The sequence below is a fragment of the Carassius carassius genome, chromosome 50, assembly GCF_963082965.1.
Source record: "Carassius carassius chromosome 50, fCarCar2.1, whole genome shotgun sequence".
In the NCBI taxonomy this organism is placed as follows: domain Eukaryota; kingdom Metazoa; phylum Chordata; class Actinopteri; order Cypriniformes; family Cyprinidae; genus Carassius; species Carassius carassius.
In genome coordinates this window covers 14609493-14631442 of record NC_081804.1, presented here as the reverse complement: position 1 = coordinate 14631442, position 21950 = coordinate 14609493, and the positions used below count along the sequence as shown (strand labels likewise).

The 21950-nt window shown below is 39.3% G+C and overlaps 1 protein-coding gene across 1 annotated transcript in view; it reads right to left on the bottom strand.

Moving 5' to 3' along the window:
* Positions 1-21379, bottom strand: part of LOC132133359 (uncharacterized) — a 43282-nt gene extending 21903 nt beyond the window's left edge. The window contains exon 1 of the mRNA XM_059546145.1: positions 21207-21379. The gene's annotated coding sequence lies outside the window, so the exon portion shown is untranslated. The remainder of the gene's footprint in view (positions 1-21206) is intronic.
* Between the last annotated feature and the right edge of the window lie 571 nt (positions 21380-21950).

Sequence of the window (21950 nt, the reverse complement as noted above, 5' to 3'; positions counted from 1 at the left end):
TACAGTTGCCTCACTCCCCGTCAATGAACACAGCTTAGATTTCTTTAAGCTTAAGACACATTTACACAAAACAGCACCTGATACATCTGCTCCTGATGGGGGGGGGGGGGGGGGGGGGGGTGTAGGAAAATATTCACCCAGCCCTCCTGGCTTGCTCCCTGGGCTACCCCTTGGATGTCAGCCCCACATCACAGAGAGAAGAATGACGCTCTGTACAGTGGCTGCATGGGACCTTTCATAGCTGTGAGTCACGCCACAGACAGCATGCACGACCAACTGAGATCCTCTGGAACAGAACTGGTACTGATCCACTCTCAGTAGCACAGAACTGGTATTGATGATCCACTTAACACAGACAGACCCAGCAGTCATTCTTACAGGCTGGTCTAGGCTCAGCAGGATCTAGGTTTGCTGGCAGAGACCTCATTCAGGTAGGCTGTTCTGGGGTCAGTCATAAATGGTCCTGTTTATTGACCGAGTGACTAGATTGATCAGATCCTATTAAAGCTCTCATCATTCTCAGTTCCTTGTTTGGCTTAACCAAATATTTTCCCCCCATTATGCTAATAGCATGGAGTATTTTACATGTAAAAATACTCTCTTGTGGAAAAGTCCAAGATAGAAATGCCTTTCTGTAATGTGTAGATTTGTAGAGGTACAGAAATGCCACAAACAAAACAGACCAACCGCAATCAAAATAAAACGCAAAGATTCTAATCAGCTCAACCGCAATTCAACTGGCTAGATCAGGGATGAGCAGCTTTGGTCCAGGAGGGCTACTTTCCTGCAGCGTTTAGTTCCATCCCTAATCAAACACACCTGCCTGTAATTTATGTAATCCTGAAGATTCTTAGGTTTGAATTTTTTTTTTGTCTTGTTTGATTAGGCATAAAGCTGAATTCCACAGTAACCCTTTAGGACCAGAGTTGGCACATCCCTGGAATAGACACAATACAATGGGTTAGTTTAGCATAGAGGTTAATGTTCAAGGCTGGTCAGCAGAAGGCTGCTGAGTTGCAAGCAATGAGCTATTACCGTATGCCCTTGATCAAGACACTACAAGGGGACAAACCCTGTAATAAGTTGTTTTAGTTAAAAGCTCCTCCTAAATGACTTCTTGCTAAATATATCCAACTTTAAAGGGATGTTGCACTAATTGACATTTGTTACTTTTCCTCCTCATATTAGAACACCCTTCAGGGCAAGTCTGGGAGGTGAGAGGTGAGCCTCTGTCTGTGCCCCCCTCCTGCGTGGGCAGCTTTGGCTCATTTTGGGTACAGTGAGTATGAACCTGATGCCCGGCTGCAACAAGTGTCCTCTGTCCATTAGACCACTGTAGACTGCGGTTCAAGGGAAGCTGCCAAACCAAAGCAAGACCTGGAGCTAGATTGAGCATAGATAGAGTGTGACTAACTAATTCATAGTTTTCATGTTATGCAGGCTACAAATAGTGTATAATCTCAAACATCACTAACTCTTTTGTTTTGCGGTATGCCCAGGGGTCTGGGCTGGTAACTGAAAGGTGGTAAGTTCGAACCTCACAAGGTGCCATCCATGAAATGTGTACTGGAACAAGGGAATTTTCTACCAGATAATTGTCCCTGTAATACGTTTACTGTAAATTTTTAATTACTTTGTATAAATTTTCTAGATAGTTTACTAGTACAGTTTTCTCCCAAGGTTTTTTTCTCCATTCTGTCACCGATGGAGTTTCGGTTCCTTGCCGCTGTCGCCTCTGGCTTGCTTAGTTGGGGACACTTCATCTACAGCGATATCGTTGACTTGATTGCAAATAAATGCACAGACACTATTTAACTGAACAGAGATGACATAACTGAATCCAATGATGAACTGCCTTTAACTATCATTTTTGCATTATTGACACTGTTTTCCTAATGAATGTTGTTCAGTTGCTTTGACGCAATGTATTTTGTTTAAAGCGCTATATAAATAAAGGTGACATTGACATTGACATTACAGTTTGTTGTACCAGGTTTGGTTGCTTCTCAAATCCAAATACTTTTTTTTTTTTACAGATTTTTTTAACATTGCAGAAAACAATGAACAAAGCACCGAAGAATAATCAAAATAAACACTGTGACCAATTGATTATTACAGCCACAATGATAAAACCTACTTATTTGAAAGACTGGTAGTAACAGTTACTTTACATGCAATTTTTGTAGGCCTCAGGTGAGAGTCAAGAGACCCTTCTTACAACAAACATATCTGCACACCAGGTTGTAATCTTGTTACACAGTACATTATTCATACTTTCTCCTTTTTATGCCTGTTTTTATAGCTGGACACTACACTAATCTGTTCAAGCCCTTGACTCCAGTGGCTATAAAGGGAAGGTTTCGTAAGTTCTCTCTTTTTTTCTCTTCTCCACCTAGTTCAGACCATCTGCCCATAATGACCCAATCAAAGCTACTCCTACCTACAGCTGGTTAAATGCATCTATGGCATTGTGAAAGCACAAATTGGGAAAAACAATTCTCCATTATTCCAAAAAAAATAAATAAATAAATAAAAGTCAAGATATTTACAGCTAGGACTTATGTTGTGTCCTGTTCTATAAAGGTTGCTTTCCAAGCTTCAATCCCTATCCTTACCTATCTATCTTTAATAAGTATTGATTGACAAATTTGATTATATTAGAAAGTATCATGTTTATCAACAACACACACTCAAGTTTGTTTTTATGTGTGACATACTAAGAGCCAATGTTTATAATCAGGCAGGAGTATCCTTGCACTCCCTTTCTGTCTCTTTATCTATAGTGCTGAAACGAACGAAAACAAAGATATAAAGAAGAGTGAGCGTGTTGAAGATGTTATCCAAAGCAAAGGAGGAGAGGTCAGGATGGGGTCGTAAGGTTAAAGGGCTGCCTTAAACAACATAAACGTACAAATCAGCAAAAAAGATTGTAAACATCACAAAGACATATGGATCTCAGCAGACTGGTTGCCAATTTTTATTATTCTATTTATTAATTCATTATTATAACTACGTATAATTGTGGTCAGGATTAACTTTATATAGAATGTTCTTGCAGTAAGGGCTTACGTGCAGGTTCCCTGTGAAATAGACCTTCAGAAAGACAAAGAGATCAGCTATCAGTCCACTCAAAATTGAGGAGTGAGGAATGCAGGGTGAAATTTATGCATCACCTCTCTGTGTGAGCAAAGCACGCAGTGGTCACCCTCTGGAGTGCCGCTGATGAATAAACCATTTGCCTTTGGGGGCCGCTGAGGAAACGCTGTCACAGGCCATTACAGGTCTCAGCAGCAAGGACAAACTAGGGTCTGCGATTCCACTGTTCTCACCCTCTCTTCCTTCATTATGTGTACCCCTACCTCTCCATCCATGTCAGGAAGTCACCTTTGTCCTGCAGCTGTTTATGTGCTTCTCTTTCTTTCCTACCCACGTCTTCCCATTCCCTAAGTTACAGCACGTCTATCCAAAGTTTTGGCAGCATCAGAATCCCACAGCAATAAAGTTGTATACCAACTTCAGTTAATTGTTTGAGGGTGGGGCCAGTGCTGGGCCAGCTAAGGGCCAACAGTCAGGCCCAAATCCAAAATAGATCCTTTCATGTCTCTGCCCCTCAAATTTTCTACATTTTTCCTTACCTCAGTTGGACAAACAGCTTTAAACTTCACACGAAAATATAGTTGCTGTCTGGGTACAGTAAGTAGTACACTATTAATTCTAAGCTCTTGTTCAGAGACATGAAAATGTGCAAAACAATTTGATGTCTGAATGTGTAGTCATTTTAGAAAGGCAGTAATGTGAGAAAGAAGGCTTTTAAGAATCCTTTTTCTAGGGGAGTGACCCAACCGAAGTTTCTTCTCTATCAGGCAGTCTAACTCCTAGTGGGAAGGTGATTAAAATGACATACTAGCTCGTAAAAGTTTCTGAGAGGTTTCTGTAATGTTAAAAATGTCTAGCCACCCTGCAGTAAGAATAAAATGAGTACCTTCCCAAGGCTCCTAAAAAGGAACAGAAAAATGTCTTCATAAGACACTGGTATGAGCTTTCATCTCTGCTGTGAGGTTAGGGTGGTTTGCAGGGGGTTGTTTATATATGTAAAAAAATATATATATTGGTTAGATAAATGCTACTACAGATCATTGTTGGAAAGCTAGACCTGGATCTTTTCTCTGCATTTTCATCAGGAATTTGGGAAACCGCATCTGAGCAAGTCATTCATTGCCAGTCAGCTCCGTAATTCCTCCCCACCTGTGATGCGGTTGTTCCGTTCGGCTAGCATTCAATCCTGAATTATGCAGTACTTTTTTGAAAATGCCACCTATGACCCAAGTGTCTGGAAGACAAGAATTGCTAGCATAGCACACGCACTTTACGTTAATGCTATTAAACACATTTATAAGCTAAGCAATGCTATGTTAGGCTAAGTCAGACTACGCATGGTAATTGCTTCCTTTGTAATCGAGTCCTTGGCAGGCGATGCACTTCTCTTTAAGTCTAAGCAGACGTCTGAGGCCAGTGTAATTGCTGGCAATTGCAACGCCACACAGAGGACGGTGAGGAGGGGGAAGAATGAGAGCGAGAGAGAGAGCTAGTGAGGAAATGAGGAGTCCTCACCTCAGCAGCTCCTGTTGAGGCTGGAATGTTGGGCCTGGTGCAAGAGGGGCTGCCAGCACTGCTATGCAGGTCAGCGGGAAGGAGAGGGAGGGAGAAATCTGGGTAGATTCAGTTTTCCTTCCATCAATTTCTTTCCACTCTCTGCCTTTCTCTGTGTCCCTCTCCAAGTAGAGTCAACAAAGCTTTATTGGTATGCCTGTATTACCTGAATATGGAGCCAAGCCACTCAAGATGCTTACAAAGTACAAATCTATAAAATAATTAAGAAAAATAAAGTTTATTAATTAACTTAAATAATAGGGATTTCTCAAAAAATAAAGTTTGGATATAGTAGTGATCTTCTAAAACAATGTATCTTTTCATTTTTGTACTGAAAAAAAAAAAACAGTTTTGTGCTTGACCACAAATAGTTTTTTGAAAGCTTAGTCTGCTTGGTCGTGATTTGTCTTGTCCTGGTATTTCCAATTGTAATGAGATACATTGCCAATTAATCTACTCCTTTTAGGCTCCAGCAGAACTTAAAATTGTTTTGGTTTTAAACTGCTTTGGTTTCATTTGCCAGTGTTCCATGTGCTTCTAGTTACTTTAATAATCTGCTTGATATTTGTCCCTGATTCATCTGTAGTTCTAGTAGGAGACTGATTTTTATGTAAAATCATGTTGTAGTCGGGTGACTAAATGCTGTTGATTATGCTTTTAACAGTTCCCCTGCAGGATAATATAAATTCTGTTATGGATATCAATTACTCGTGGGCTTCTAAGCTATTTGAATAGTTTGGATTTTAATATAGGTCTCTCACTCTCACTATATATATATATATATATATAAGTTATAAGTTATTACTGCCTTAAGATATTATTTTGGAATAAATGTAAAATGCCTAAAAACACTACATTTGAGATTCATGCATGGTTTTAATAAATAGAACATTCATTACATTGTAGAAATGTTTTTCTGATAGTTAAATAAACATTACTTACACTAAGAAAATGTGACTGGGACATGAATTTACAAAAATGACACAGAGTTAGGCTATTATTAGGCTATTATAGGCTATTATTCCTTACGCTGTGATTCACTTAGGCTTGATTACTGGGGGTTGTAAGGCAAAATTTCTTGTTACGCTGTTTTTTGAGAGATAGAAAATGGTATGAAAAGTTACAATTACCACTTTGTCAATGATCATTTATTTAGAATGCTATTAAATATCTTCCTCTGGTTATGGCTCATTTTTATTACATTTTGTATATACTGGTAAAATGAGCTGGGTTCTGGTTGGTTTTACAAAGTATTTTTAGCAGCTGTAGGCCCTAGTTTTCGTTTGATATGGTTGTGGTTAGAATTGAGGTCTTTTAATGGGATCCATTTAAAATGTTTTTAAAGTGCCTTTTTAAGATTTCATCTGTTTGTATCAACAAGTCTTGTCTTCATAATAAAGACAGTGGCTAATCATGGTATGCTGGTGAGCACCAAACCAGGACCAACTAGCCTAAACCAGAATAAGCATCTCTGTTTTAATTCACAGCTAATGGGTGAAGGTCTTCTCCCTTTCACTCTCCACTTCATATCAGTGTGACCATCTATTCTTAGAGATTCTGGTTTTCTTCTGGATTTTTCTTAAAAAAAGGACAAGAAAAAATGAGTACACTGGCACCAAAATGTTGGAATAGATCCAATCCTACTCTAAATCTTTGAGCTACGGGACAGGAGTGGAGGTGGTTAGAAGTTTAAGCTTGAGGAAGAAGATCATATTACCTTTCATTATTTCACCATTTATGTATGGAGTGTGCAAACAGAATATCTGGATTTGCTATTACATATCACTCTTGCAGTATAGACTCAACTTTATGGAATTATGCTAAGGCCCAGGTCTCAGGAGCAAATTGCTTGTTTCATGAGAGAATTTCAATGCATATGCTGAACAAAACTAGGCCTGACTAACCTAATCCATTATTTACAGATGTTTTCTGTCTTAATTTTGATTATTAAACATTGTGGATGCTGATGGTTGCTGCCTGTCATGTTCTATCTAAGACTAATACATTTTTGTGATCTTGAAATGTAATCATTTGCTCTTAATGTAAAACAATAGTAATTTTCTGCTAACATTACTTAGGCTGTGCACGTTACTCGTTAAGTCTGTGTTTTTGCCAATTTGCATACAGTTTGGCTGGATTGTGGCACTAATCCAATAGTTTCCCTCCTACAACTTTTCTTGTTAAATATCCTATTTCAATACGTCACATTGCGGAATTAAAATTACACAAAGTACGCAAATGGAAATTCACATTGGCCTTATGACTAATTAGTCAACTAGTCATTCAGGCAACCCACTGATGAGTTAATTTTAAGTTTGAAGTCTATTATAACGCTTTAATAAGCTACAATCAAGGTAGCACTTTATCTCACTTTTCCGGTCAAAATGTCATGCAGATCTTGCTGTCTGCTAGTTTCCTCTTTCCTGTATCTATCCTTTCCTATCTCTGTTTCTCTTTCTATCTGTCTTTATCTTCCTCCAGAGACTATCCCTTAGGGCTGGCCATGTTTATGTCTGAACAGCATCTTGAGCATTTGGACGTGTGACCTCAGATTGTCACAATGGTCTCGGATTCCACTCAACTCTTAAAGTGCTTAACTAGAGGGAAGGAACAATGTGACATGGAATCAAAATGTTTCCCTTCAATATCTAAAAAAAAGTGAAAATTGTTGGTGTGGAGTGAAAGAAAGAGTTACCATGGGAGGAGAAAGAAAAGAGACACTTGATTTGTAGTAAATAAAGCAGACAGAGGGGAAACCGAGAGGCCTAAGATTCACAGCTACTTAGGGAGGTAAGAAATGGGAGGTTGAGGGATATAGAGAGAGAAATGGCTATGCCATGGGGTCTAATATAACTGTGTCTGTTATTGCAGGTTTCTAAGCACCAGGTGCTTTTACAAGAGAATAAAGACACGAATCAGGTCAAAAAGAAGTATAATGGTGACTGATACTGATGTTAGAACCATTCATCATGCCCAAAATGTATGAAATGACAAACATGGCAGTCGATCTGGGAAGCAGATGACACAGGGAACATTATTATTTTGTATAATTCTAATAAATAAATAAATAAATAAATGAACTGTGAAGTCTGCGCAGGGACGCTATTTAATTGGTGAATCATTGTATTGCATCAATGCATTTACATATGCATGCTAGAAAATTGATTCTAAAACTATTAAGAGACAGATTGAACTTTTAAGTGAACATGTTTGTTAATAAACCTAAGTTTGGTTTGCTGTAAACGTGTAGTAAAGTAATGCAGAATGTTGGAGAAAGTAGCTCGGTACAAGAAAAGTGACACTGTTTTGAAAACGGCTGAGCCCCTGTCATGCTAAAGAAAGAAATCATAGTTATGTTAATAGCGGCACACAGACACTATACACACGTACAATCAGAGAGACCAGACTTTAATAAGCATGCCCAGTGGGCAGCTGGCACAGCACAGGATGGCTATTTTTAGACTGAATACAGATTAAAAGTGGAATTTACTTCTTCATCCTTGTAAAATGAGTCCTCTCTTTCTTTTCCTCATTCACACTCTGTCTGTTTCTTCCTTTGAGATCAGGGCCTCTGTGGTGGTTCTCACATTTGCCCTTTTCTCTCTCTCTCCCCCTCGGTCTCTCATCCACTTTCTTTTTCCATATTTTCCACACATTCCTGTTTTCCTCCCTCCCTCTCCTTATTCAGTCCCTTTAAATCTGATGTAATGCTTACCCCCAGATACCTTCATACTTTGCTCAGAGCCAACCAGTTGCCAAGACCCCTGCTTGCATCTGTTGAGTGAGCTGTATCCCCTCTTCGTCATTCAAATCACATATGACACAAAAATAATTTGTCAGCTGGTCGGAATATGCATAACTGTTCTAGATTTTACATTATCGGAGGAAAATGTGAGTGCTGCTTGACCTGAACCTTGAATCTCTATTCTACCTAATAAAAATAATACAATTTTACCTTGAAAGCTATAGAACATAATACTTGGTATTTGTGCGAGCTGAGAGTGTAATTAGGCCTGCTCATATTGGTATATGCCACACTTAGGACAGGAAGTAATGATGAAGCTGACTTAAGCATTCAAACATACATGCATCACTGCAACCATCATCTAACAAAACTCCTATCCCAGGTACTGCAACAGGGGAAACACGCTCCTTTGCCTTTTACAGGGCTCTTTCGCCCTGACCCATGCCGCTTTATAGGGGCACTGACTGCAGCTACTGTAGCACTGCTTACTGGTTCAGACCAGAGCCTGAGCGAGCCGACCCTATGATTCACAAGTTCCAACGATAACCTGCCAATCACAATCAACTTCTGCAGGAAAAGTAGGGGTCGACACTCAATGCAAATAATTGAAAGCACATGTTTTTTTTGTTTTTTTTTACCACAGCAATTATTTGGGAATGAGCCGCAATATTTTGCTGAGTGCAATACACAGAGCGTCTTCACCCCGGGAGAGAGTGGAAAATTCCACCTCAGCAGTACCGGTGAATATGTCTTATAATGATAGGGGCAGGATAAAAAAGACGTCTTCTAGCATGTTATTTACAAATCAGAGGGAGGATAGAGTCAGGGGCGTAACAGCCATTATACCCCCTCCCCCCACCCTTTAATAAACTGGTTGTCCACTTAAAATGACAGCTTTAAGACTAAAGAGAAGCCCCGTCCAACTGGTGGCATCAACAGTTGATCGAATAAACATCAGTAAGTGATAATTCTAATGCCCACTTACTTACTGCTTTTAATCAGTATTTGGGAATGTAATCTAAATTATATTAATGTGCCATGCTGAGAAGTTTTAACATGGGTTCCTGAAGCATTTTCTGAAGGAACTGGCTTTGTCCTAGCAAGCAGAACAAGAGAAACCTGATAGGACCTTTTTGACTCTAGCATCTTTTAGACTGAGAACTGAAGTGGTATTGGGGATTCAGAATAATGGAGGGCAAAAGAGATAGATGACCTGAAACATACTTGTCTCTTGGTGTGTAAGGGTATATGTGTGGGTGTTAGTTAAAAACTGAGAAAGCTCTTCTTTCTCGCTGCTCAGCTGCATCATGGGAGCTGTCACAACACTAAACCTTTTATGCATGCTTAAGCATTCCTATCAGAGGCACCACATACAGAGACGTTTGTGAACAAAACAATTCCATTGTTGATGGAAATAGGATGTTGAAGGTGTTTCACCTTTCTGGTTGTTTAAAGCACTTATGTAGCTGGCATACCTGGAGCTCTGTTTCACACATAACATATCCAACCCTAAAGAAATGAAGACGTTTTGCAAGCAATTGTTTTTTCTTTGATTTAAGTTTTATGACAAAAACAGCAAACGTCTCAATAAAATAGTGCACATTAAAAATGTAGGGGATGTAACTGTAAAACAGGCCAAATCCTTGCATAATACACATTTGACTCCTGGGAGAATTCAGAAAAGAAAAAAAAAAATCAAAGGTCAACAAATATATGCTAATAATGTTTAAATGAAATTAAACCTATTCCATTCCTAAACACCAAATCCAAGGTCAGTGACCATAAATGGCCATTCCTAAAGATGTGTCTTTGGGATCTTAAGGTCCCGTCTCCTAAAACAGCCAGAAGTAAACACACTCCACACACTTGGACACCCACACACACAAGACTGTGGGACAACCGCAATAATCAACTCGACACTTTGGACTGTCAAAAGACCAAAGAGTAGATTGATGTCAAATCTGATGTTGAGGGTTCACAAATTAAAGAGTTTATTCTGTGGCAGAAGCCCCTCGACAGCTATTAAGTTTTCCTTCCAACATCACGTGATATTGAAGTTCTAATGCCCATGTGTCCGTAAGCATCCCGGTCTCTTATCCTGAGCCATCTGTGTTGAGAAATCACAGATGGTTTGTATAGCGAAGGCTTTTTCCCTCATATCCTTGGTTATTCAGAGCCACACATTTGAAAGGAAACCAGATCTACAGTGACTGTATGGAGATTGGATATTAAAGGGTTTTGTGCCTATTCAGCTTAACCAAAAGCCAATTTGGAATCAGATGCAGTTTTTTTTTCTTTCTAGTAGTTATGAAGACTAAGTCAAAGTATTTCATTACAGATCACAGGACAGTCTTGATATGGGATGTACAATACTAGAATGGGAAGCCTAAAATTTGAAATTTGAGGCCAGAAAGATACTCTTCACAAGTACACAAACTCAGATGTGAATGTAAGTGTGCAAGTTGTTTGCCATTCCAATACTTGACTTGATACAAACTGAGCGTAGAGGAAGAGTTTATGCTAATGTAAACTACGGCAACCCTTGCAGATGAGTTGTCCTAAAACCTTCTTTTTAGGATAACTTGGTTCTTAGGACAACTTTGATGAACTTTTTTGATTCACTTCAAATGTTGACTACTGTATATCTCAGTGAAACAATGTAGAATGGGACTTGATTTTGTCCATCGGGAATTGATTGGAATGTTGGATCATTGTTGTTTGGTAATTATTGTGATCTCATGTGAGTGACAGGTTGCTAAAGGGAAGGGATTACTGTCCCGCCTTCACGGTAGTGCACACATTCTCAGATACAGAAATGTCGTTGCAAGGAGTTGGGAAGATATTTTGATTAAAGATTATGTCACACATAATAAAGGATAAATAATTTATAATAAGAAGAATTTTCCATTTTTATTTTGTGACTTGAAGAGTTTGAGAAAGTAGGAGAAGAAAAGTGAAGAAGCACACTCCTTGACCTCATGACCTGGCCAGCCCACAACAGAGCTCTCCATATAAGGGAATTTCTATGAGGGCTTTTCCAAGAAAGAACCTGTTAGTACCTGTCATAAAAGCGTCTATGTGTTCTCCAAATGCTTGCATGCCCTATATGGGAGAGGGCGGACAGGAAAAGTAAGGGTACATAACGCACATTAGCCTGAGGTAAAGGAGAAAGTGACTCCCTCCCTCTGCTGTTAACCTTCCCTTTTACAATTTCACCTCTCTATCTTTTGGTATTCTACCCATCAGACCTGTTCGCTTTGTCCCTCTCCTTTTTTCTCTCTGTCTCACCACCTGTTCCTCCTTTTCTACACCTGCAATGTCATAAAAACAGCTATGTAAACTCGTTTTCTTTCCATGCCTTTTTCTCTTAGCTTGCACACATCTGGAGGGTCTCCAGGCGCATCTTCATGTCATTAATGTCCTTAACACGTTCCAGATCCCATATCTGTTCCACCCATTGGGTGGCAAATTGTTGTCGGCCAGTAACTGTTTTCCAAGTTCCTCCAGTGGGTCTTACAAATCCCAATCCCCCAATTGACACACATTCTGATTTCAGGATGCTTTGTGCTAATTGGAGACATTTGTTTTCTAGAAGCATAATAGTTCAAATTATGTTCATGACAAGTACTTCATAAAAAAAAAAAGAAAAAAAAGAAAGGAAAAACACTTCTGGCAATTGAAATAAAAATATGCAATGAAGCTGCAGGAAGCAAATTTCTGCACCACTAGAGGGACAAACAGATATCCCAACCTTAGTCGAACAACAACATCCATTGGTTGAACTGCTGAGACCATTACAACTTTCAAGAAGCAGCTTAAGAGACACAAAAATGTAACCATTTAATTTCTTTTCTTCTTTGTTTTGGCTTGTTTCCTAGTGTAGCATTCTAATAAACCTGGCATCGTATAGTACACTCCTAGTTTTAAGCACATCAGACACTGGACACACACAGAGCACAGACAAGTGGAAGCATAAATAAAAGCAGTGATGGATAGATTAAACAGCATTGAGATGGAGGTGCAAAAACACAGTTTAAAGGAAAGGGAAGTCTGGGACTGAGTCTTTCCCGCAAAATCACTGGCACTGGTATATGAAGCATGCTACACTAACACTCCAAATCTATCACCTAAGTCATAGACATATGATTCACTGCAGCCAAGAATCTGCATTTATGAATGACTGAATTGTGTGTGACTGTTAGAATGTACCTCTGATAATCAGATCTCAAGTGAGTGAGTCTTGCTTATTCAGACTTTGAACAATTAGTATTTAGTGGGGCCCACATTGCTGTTTATTCTGGCCAAGAAGCGCCTGCTTACACAAGGAGACTGCTTGATGTGTAAAGTGATTGTCGCTGTTTATTTCTGCAGTAATTGCTCTGGTAAATCTGAATTTGGCAATTCCTCAAACAAGCAAACAAAAAGCTGAATATACAGTTGTGTGCAAGGACTCTTTTGCTACTGAATGTCTTATATAACATATTCAGTGGATAACTTGTTTTGCACATATAACCATTTGGCTTGTTAAGGAGTGTGCAGTTACTTTTTATTTAATGCAATCAGGCATTCCATTTTCACCTGGCAGACAATGCAATAGCAAAAAACAAAAAAAAAAAAAAAAAAGAACAAACATGCAATCAGGGAGTAATTTGAGAAAAACCTAGAGGAAAAGACTTAGGACTGGGCTTGTTTTTACTTGTGCTGGTAAGTAAAGCACAGAAAGACCATCACCGAATACCCTATTAACAGACATAAATGTGGCTCTGTTTAATTACTCTATAGTTACTAGCATTTATAGACATTGTATAATCCCTTTTACCAGCCTTTGATTCCTGGTGGGAACAGAATCAAAGTTGTGTTTGCTATGCATCAAGGGACAATTTCAAAGATTTTGTCCACATGCACACACACACACACACCCTGATTCCTCACAAACTGTGTGAATGTTTATGAATTAGAGAATTTGACAAAATTGCTATGTGGTGCACATGTGTCTCATTTGGTGCGCGCCACTATTTACAAAGCATCATAAACAAAGACAGCCAGCCGGAAGTGCAAACAATATATACAAATGTATTACAGTTCTTGAGCACACTTTGAGAAAGTTTATGCAAATACAAACTGATGACACGATACTATTATAATGCTGTGAAAGGCTTTTTCTGATGCTCAAGGTCGGGAACGTGATGTGGGCTTCTGGATCAAAGACAGGAAGCCGAGTAGCTATGAAACTTTTATGTGAAAATCATCTTGTTTACTCACTTACAGAAAACAATATATTGATTTACATTTTCTAAGACACTTTTTGTTGGTAAAAGTCATATGCGAGTAGGTATCAACTATCATGAATATCATTGTGATTTACACCTGAGAAGAAAAAGGCCTGCATAATGAGCTGCATAATGAGCCTCTCAGTCAGCTGTGTCACTGTGAGTGAGGAGTTACAAGAAATAATGTGAGGACAAAATAAATGTATATCATTTTATGTTTGTAGTTTATTAAGAATATATTTAATTATCCCACAACAATTTAAAATAATTTAATATCCTCTTGGGGGAGCAGTTAAACAGTTTATTAGGAACAATCAAAGCTGACTTTCAAACTAATATTTTGGCATCATTACTCCAGTCACACAATCCTTCAGAAATCCTTTTAACAATCTTATTTTCTACAAAAAAAAAAAAAAAAAAAAACATTTGTTATTATTATTAACATTATTATTAATGTTGAAAAGAGCTGAGAATATTTTTCAGGTTTTTTAGAGGGAATAAATTGAAAGAACAGCATTGTTTTTACATTTGTTACAGTTATCTATTTGTTACATTTATATTATTTAGCTTTTGAATGGTATAGTATTGTATATTTTTATTGAAACTTCCTAATGTTTCACTTGATTATACATTTAGTCAGTAATTATAGTTTGTAAAATGTTTAAATGTTATGTGAAAACTAGTACAAGTATATAAATAAATAAAAAGAGACTCATGTTTATGATCTCTGCTGAATGAAGCACTTCATTCTTTTTTTTTCTGAGGAAATCCATTTCTCAAATCCTCAACCACATGACATCTTTTTGGGGTGAATTATGTCTTATTCCTCTCATCGCGAAGCAAACAGTAAAATAAAAAACTTGAAGAACAGTCTGGCTGCTTTTTCTTCTGTTGTGTGGGTGTATTCAGGCCGCGCGCTTCAGTTTGAATCTGAATAGCGCGTTCAGCACGGGGGCGTGGTCACGTGAAAAACGGACATCGCGTTGTTTTCATATGGATTACTATATCACAGAATATCTGTTTTCGGCGGCACTTGTTTAGTTTAAAAGTAGACATGTCAAGCTTTCTATAGACATCTCTCTCATGTCTCTTCGTTGAGTATTCACGGAGTTACAGTTCATTTTAATGACGTGTTTGTAAATGAAGACCAGCGCAGACAAAGGCTGCAAACAGCACACCTTGTTTGTTATCTTTATTTTATAAGTGCACAAAGTTTTGTTGTTATTATGTCTGTATCCAAAAAAAGTAGACCCTTTACAGATTCGATTGATGTATTGCTCTTATCTGTACGATTAAAACTGAAAGTGTAATTTAAGTTATTTTCGGGGTTATCAGGAGAAAATGACTCATAACGCGTATCCGCGTTAATCGACTCCAGAGGGTTAAACCAAGTACAATCCAATTTAGCAAATGTTTTCAGATGCTTCTCAGCAGATAACTACCCTTACCAAGCACTCTACAAAGCCTTAAATTAACCATATTGATTTGTGCATAGCAAAAAAAATCAAATAATAAAAAATAATCAAATGGTGCCATTTCAAACGGATCACTCCTGAATCAGCCATTCTAACCGCTGAGGCTTACCTTGACCCAGCAAACATGCAAGTTTGAGGTACAAACACTGCAGTGTCATGGACGTACCCATGGGGAATGTGACATCGGGGCCTGACTATAGCAGCTGGGCTCCAGGTTAAAACAGTGCTACAGTGGTTTCCCCAGACATCGAAGAATTGCCCTGATGGCAAAGACAAGGCTAGGTTCAGGTCACTGAACTAGACGAGGCACTACAATGGATGCAAGTGTGGATACATGCAAGACGGACATTAGCTTTGTCCCAAAGTTTACTTCTATATCACCATATAAACAGAAATGAAACCTTTTAATGTAACTTATCTGAAACAGTCTACATTAGCAGCAACTCATATAAATAACTCCTATAAATGATATACAAGTCATATAAATTCCACTGAGGTGGCATACTGTAGATAGTCTTCCACTGAAGAAAGTAAGTCATTCACATCTTGAGTAAATTGATAACGGTTTTAATTTTTCAGTAAACATACCAGATAAATAGGCTTCTCAGGTGAAGGGCACAAAAGACTGACAGTTGATTTGAATAGCTATTAAATAGCGTCCTTTATTAAGTGACTTCTCACTTTCTTTTGGCATGACCAAAAACGACAAAAGACTGTCAGTTAATTTTATTTTTAGTTATTCTAAAAGAAAGAAAGAAATGGAGTGCCTTAACGAAGGGCACTTCCAAAAAGCTAGTAGCAAAATGTACATTTTGCAATCTTACATGGGATTTTAAAACCCTTTATTATGCATGCAAGGACTTTCACTGGACATGATTACTCACTTTTTTTTAACCACACAGACAGAGTGCAACCTGAAATAAGCACAGCTCAGTGACCATATTTCATATGGAATTTGCCCAGGTGTGTTTGTAGCAAATGCATTCTGGCATGCCTTATAAATGAAGGAGGCATGTTATTTTTGCCAACACAAGTTGAGAGAGAGAGAGAGAGAGAGAGAGAGAGAGAGAGAGAGAGAGAGAGAGAGAGAGAGAGAGAGAGAGAGAGAGAGAGAGAGAGAGAGAGAAAGTAGCACAAAGTGTGCAAAAAAAGTAAAGAGAAGCACAAAGTATGCCAAAGATTTTTTTTAGACTAAATATAAATATATACTTATGTAATCTTACAAACAAATGTTCTCCAAGAAATATGGAGGAATGTGCAAACAAATCATTGAATACTGAATTAAGTGTTTGCACAGTCTGTACACACACACACACACACACACACACACACACACACACACATACACATCCATTCAAACTAAACCACATTCCTCTGCAGTGTGAGGTGTTGGGTTCAATACAATACAGCAGTTTAAGACAGTTAGGCAACAGAACAACACAGCGCACTGTGAGGACATACAGTAAAATGCATTGAAGATCAGCTATTTATTCAAAGGTTCAGTTACTACAGTTACAATCGCCCTGCAATAACAGGATGTTAGGTGTCTTTCTCAAGGGCACAAGGGTAAGAACTCACGGATTTGCCTCTTGTGGGGTTTGAACCTTCCAGGGGTTTGTGGGGTTTGAATCTTCCAGTTACCTGTTCAGAACTATGCCACATATTCATTTCAGCCAATCAGATTTACTTATCAAACAACCGTTTCCACAGGTCTTCAAAAGAAAATCTTTTTCTCCCCAGGACAGACATGACTGAGTCCTCTAAAGAGCTTGTGGTTGGTTTTCTCCTTTAAATAGAGAATGACATCAGCTTTGGGCAGGTCAGCTGTCTGCCTGAGCAAAACAAATGTGTCTAAACAATGCCACATCTGGAGATGAAGGGTGATTGGGGGGGGGGGGGGTGAGTGAACAGAGTATGGAAAAGAAAATCAGGGAGGGAGAGAGAGTAAAGGAGGAATGTTGTGGAAGAGAGTGGAAATGAAAAAAGGGGAAGCAGCCAGCTGTTTTGGACTACTGCCAGAGTGTCTGGTGATGTGCAATGCTCTAATTTACAGGAGATTCCCTCAAATGGGCCTTTCAGAACATTTAAGCCCCCAGCCATGAGCCTGAGAGAAAGAAATAGCAACTTGTCTACCTCACTCTCTTAGTCACCATTAATACACTGCAAACACTAACGCGTGCACACACACACACACACACACACACACACACACACACACACACACACACACACACACACACACACACACAACTACTGTATACATTAAATGACCTCAAACGGATCAGATTTTGACATCCCACTTTCCTGAAACTTTAGTTCAAAACTACACCCATCTACCCACACTTAATTTATCAGTCTAAATAAATAACTTAATCCGAATCTGATCTTCGATTCATTCTAATCTGTTTGCAAATGAAACAAAACAGACTTTTTGAAGCATAACCTGACAAGAGTTGCTAGCAAGTTTTGCTTGGTTGCTAGGGCATTTCTAGGTGGATGCAAGTGGTTACTCATTGGCCCAAAAGAGTTCACCTCCAAGCCTAGATATGGCTGAATCCATTTTCAGTCTGTATTTATGGGATTCTTTGACTATTTCATTGACCGCCAGGTACGTCTGAATGCTTAGAAAAGAAATGGAATGCTCTTTTCACAAGTTTTATTCACGCCTGTAGCACAAACAGCATAAGATGAATTATTTGCCAAAATATGCAAAGTTTGACGTTTATTCAAATTCTTAACCCAAACAACATAATTATTATGCCTTAGTAATCAATTAGTAGTGTTTGCTAATTAGTCATGAAGCATAAACTTTTCTTTTTTTTTAAACAGTCCCGTCTGATGTAAAAATTGAATTGTGTGTTTTTATTTCTGCTGTGTACCAAAGTGATTGTTAGGTACACAGTATGTTTCTGTGTGTGTGTGAGAAAGACCGAAATCTTTGTGCTTTTACGTGTGTTTTCCTTTGTGTGTGTGTGTAATTGCGGGTAAGTGTTGTACTAAACATAAATGATCTGCAAACGTACCAGGAATCTTTGGCATAATTAAGCGAAACTAAGCAGTACCTCAGCTTTCACACTTCCACACACAAACACAGTTAGCAAGAGGCCAAATCCCTAAACTGTCATTTCATCATGTGCACACTACTCTAAACACACGTCCCTGATTGCAATGCCCTGTTAAACATTTGGAAAGCAGATTTCCCCCAGAGCTGTTCTTCAATGTAGCCATGCTCTGCCATATATCCCCTGTCACAACAAATATCAAAATCATCTACAAAACAAAAAACACCTCATAGGCCTACATCAGGACTAAGTCAACTTTTATCCAAGTAACACATCACGCTTCATCAAGAAATTTACAGTAAATCGCACTGTATCTCTGACATTTCCCCATACTCAGCAAAACTTACTTAAGATTCTGAAGAATTGGATTGCTCACTTCATCAGCTGTCAGTTGAAAAAAAGTAAGTGTTACAGCACACCTCTCGTCAACATGTCAATTTTAGGAATCATTCAAGTCTGCACCACAAAAGGTGCAAGAGTTACATTTGGATGTTTACCAAGTTAATACTTAAGAGTTGAGAGTTTTTTCAAATCCCTAACCATAAGAATGAGCAATCCTAATGATAGTAAAGCTTGCCTTCAAGACATAAAAAAATTGTTTCGTTGGAAGGTTTGCTAATCACATTAAATCAAGACGCAAGGTTTTATAGGGCTCACCACTTGAGTTAATAGAGGATAAAATATTATTAAAGCCTAATGTTTTTCAAATTCTAATAAGGAGCACCTTATTTTTATTTGTTTTAAGGGAATGATGCATTGGTAACTGCTGATGTCCTGAGCAGTTAAAGTTAAGAGGTCTGCTGCTGATTCCATTACAGCTCCAAGATTGTATATGTTTGCACACGCACACGCGATGGCTTTGGGAATCCCACTGGAGAGGGTTAGAGTTACACACCATCAGGCATTGGTCAAAAGGTCAGACTGGATTGTAATGCCCCCCTAACCGTAGACCCCAGGTAATAGTGTTAACAAGGAATGTGTGAAACAAACAATCATATGGACCAGGAATACAGACAGAACAGTAGACACTGTTGGACATGGTTCTGTCTGTCCCCCCTGTTGTTTTGTTTGGGACGGCACTCTATATACATTTCCACAAAACAGAGCTTGAGGTGGTAAAATGGGAACAGGAGACAAAGAACCTCTGTTGGATGTAGCCCAAGAGACTGCTTGGCATTTTGCAGTTAAGATACCGGAAATCCCATATAAGCTTATGCAAGACGTTGGACCGTGTCTGGACAGGCTGGACTGACTCTGGGATATTCTGCACTTCAGTAGCCTGGCCTTTTGGGCCAATGGGAAGTTGAAAGTACTTGATGGTGTGGATTGGCTCCAGAAAGATTTTGCTGTGGTTTTTACTGGTAGCTAGTGTGGCTTGGTAACCAGATACCACTTCCTTTGCTGCACTGTCCAGGACAGGAACTTCTTGATGGAGACACATTATCCAGACTACAGTGAGATGCTCTCAGTTGCTGTCAGTAAGACAGTTAGACAGTTAGACAGTAGACACTGAGACAGAAAGAACCAGCTATAGTTAATGCTTTCATGCTGCATCCCTTGATCCATACGTCCATTTACCTCTCCAAATTTTTGTCCCTGTGTCAATGTTTTTGTCCCTGAGTCTTTCTGTCACTGCTTGTTATGTCCTTGCATCCTTTTATCTTCTCCCTGTCCATATGTCCTTGTGTCAGACTACCAAATCTTTACCAGCCAAACATAACCATGAAACTCTCCCTCTCTCTCTCTCCACCTTCACTGCCAGCTCTGGAAAGTTCATTTGTGACAGTAGGTCCGTCTCCTTCGCTCTGCACGTGTTTTTTCAATTAGCTGAGGCTCCTGTTCACTATTCAGAAGAACATTTGGGAAACCATAATTCTCATGGCCCTGCACAAAAACTAATGGAAACTCACTTAAGATTTTTCCGGGGGAGAAGAAAGAGCCATTACCCCAAGAGGGGAGCGAGGGGTTTGTTGTATTCATCCCAGGACTGAAGGGATGAATTTGCCAGAAGATTAGACAGACGAAGGATGGGTGGAGTGATAAACAGATGGAGATGACAGAGAGGTAAAACTTGCCTTTCTTAGGTACAAAGAGGATGAACAGACGAAGAGAAACTCTGGACAGAGGTGAGTGGGGGAGGTGAATGAGTGCACGGATGGAGAGATTTTCCTCAGAATGCAGATGAAAGCTGGCCGGTCCGGATCTGGAGTGGGCCGCAGGGAGAAGGGACATGTCCAGAGGACTCAGATCAAAGGAGAGAGGCGGCTGAGAGACAGATGACGGACTGTCCCCTCCCTTCCATCCCTGAGTCTCTATTTACACAGATGAGTTTGAAAAGTCTTCAGCAAGATTCTGTCCATCAGCACAGCAAATAAACACACACACACGTACCACACACACAGACACACTCATATAAACATGCTAATGCAAACTCATTCACACACACCTGACAGTGTGATCAGTTCTCACAAATGTTTACATGTGCACATGTGTGTAAACACACAGACAGTCAGACTAATATACATTCCATATTTTGATTTAAGCACACCCTATACACCAAGTACACACATACCTAAAATATATACACCGCATACACATTTGCGTAGCCTGCACATTTTTAGCTAAAACTGATCTAATACAAGAAAAGTATAATTGCACGTTACATATTTCTCTTCACTACAATACTTAACATGAAGTAAACCTCAGCATTGACAGGCAAAACAATTTCTCCTCTAGTACAATAATCAGCAAGATAGTGTGCCTGCTTTTATAGATCTTGACATAAAACAGACAAACTGACAGTCTTAAGGAAAAGAGTTTAAAAAGCTGTCTAAAAGTGCTTATTTAAAGTGCATATGTCTATTAATGTGTGTGTTATGTGTCAATGTGTGAGGACACAGACCCCCCATGCTGACAGACAGACAGTCAGACAGACAGACAAATGGCTACTTTCAATAATAACATTAACATTCGCATTGCAATGACAGCATTGGCTCTTACCTACATGCTTGTGAAGTCTGGGGAAGTGAGAGGTTCATATCTGCCGCTGCAGTTCCTGTGCTGCACGTTTAGACCCAGAGGAGAGAGAGACAGAGAGAAAGAAATAGAGAGAGTGCAATGGAGCAGCGCAGCCCCCAGTCCCGGCACTCCAATTCTACGTTCTGAGGATGAAAAGAGAAGTCTTCATTACCAGCTGGAGACCACGCCTCCACCTCTCCCCTCTCTCCTCTCCCCTCCCCTCCCCTCCGCTTCCCTTTCCCTCCCAGCCAGTAGCAGGATGCAAAGTTTGTCCCAGCCAAGAAAAGGCCAGTGATCTGCCAAAGCAAACCTTCAACCACAACCGACTGCCAGTACAGTGAGAGAGAAGGCTATGAAAGATCTAGTCGAAGGCAGCACAATAAAGGGGCTAGAAGCACTTTTTGATCAGTGTCCTTGAACTCATTTTAATTAAGGCTTGCTGTAGGAAACGGCACTTCAAACGGACTGTAGGTTTATGGGAAGGCACGGTTCGGAGCGTATACACATTTGCGTGTGTGCTAACGTCCTCTTCCATGCAGCACCGGTGCAAAAAAGAGGATATTTTGTATTACTTATGAGTAAACTTTGAGTTTCGCCTATCCCTCTTGTCATCTGTCTCTTGCTTTCCGTTCGCTGCCAAAGTGAATGTTATCCATGGCAGTCAAGAAAATCACTCTTTTTAGGAGAGCTGCATGCCGTCTGTAATTATAAGTGGGGTTGGGCATGAAGT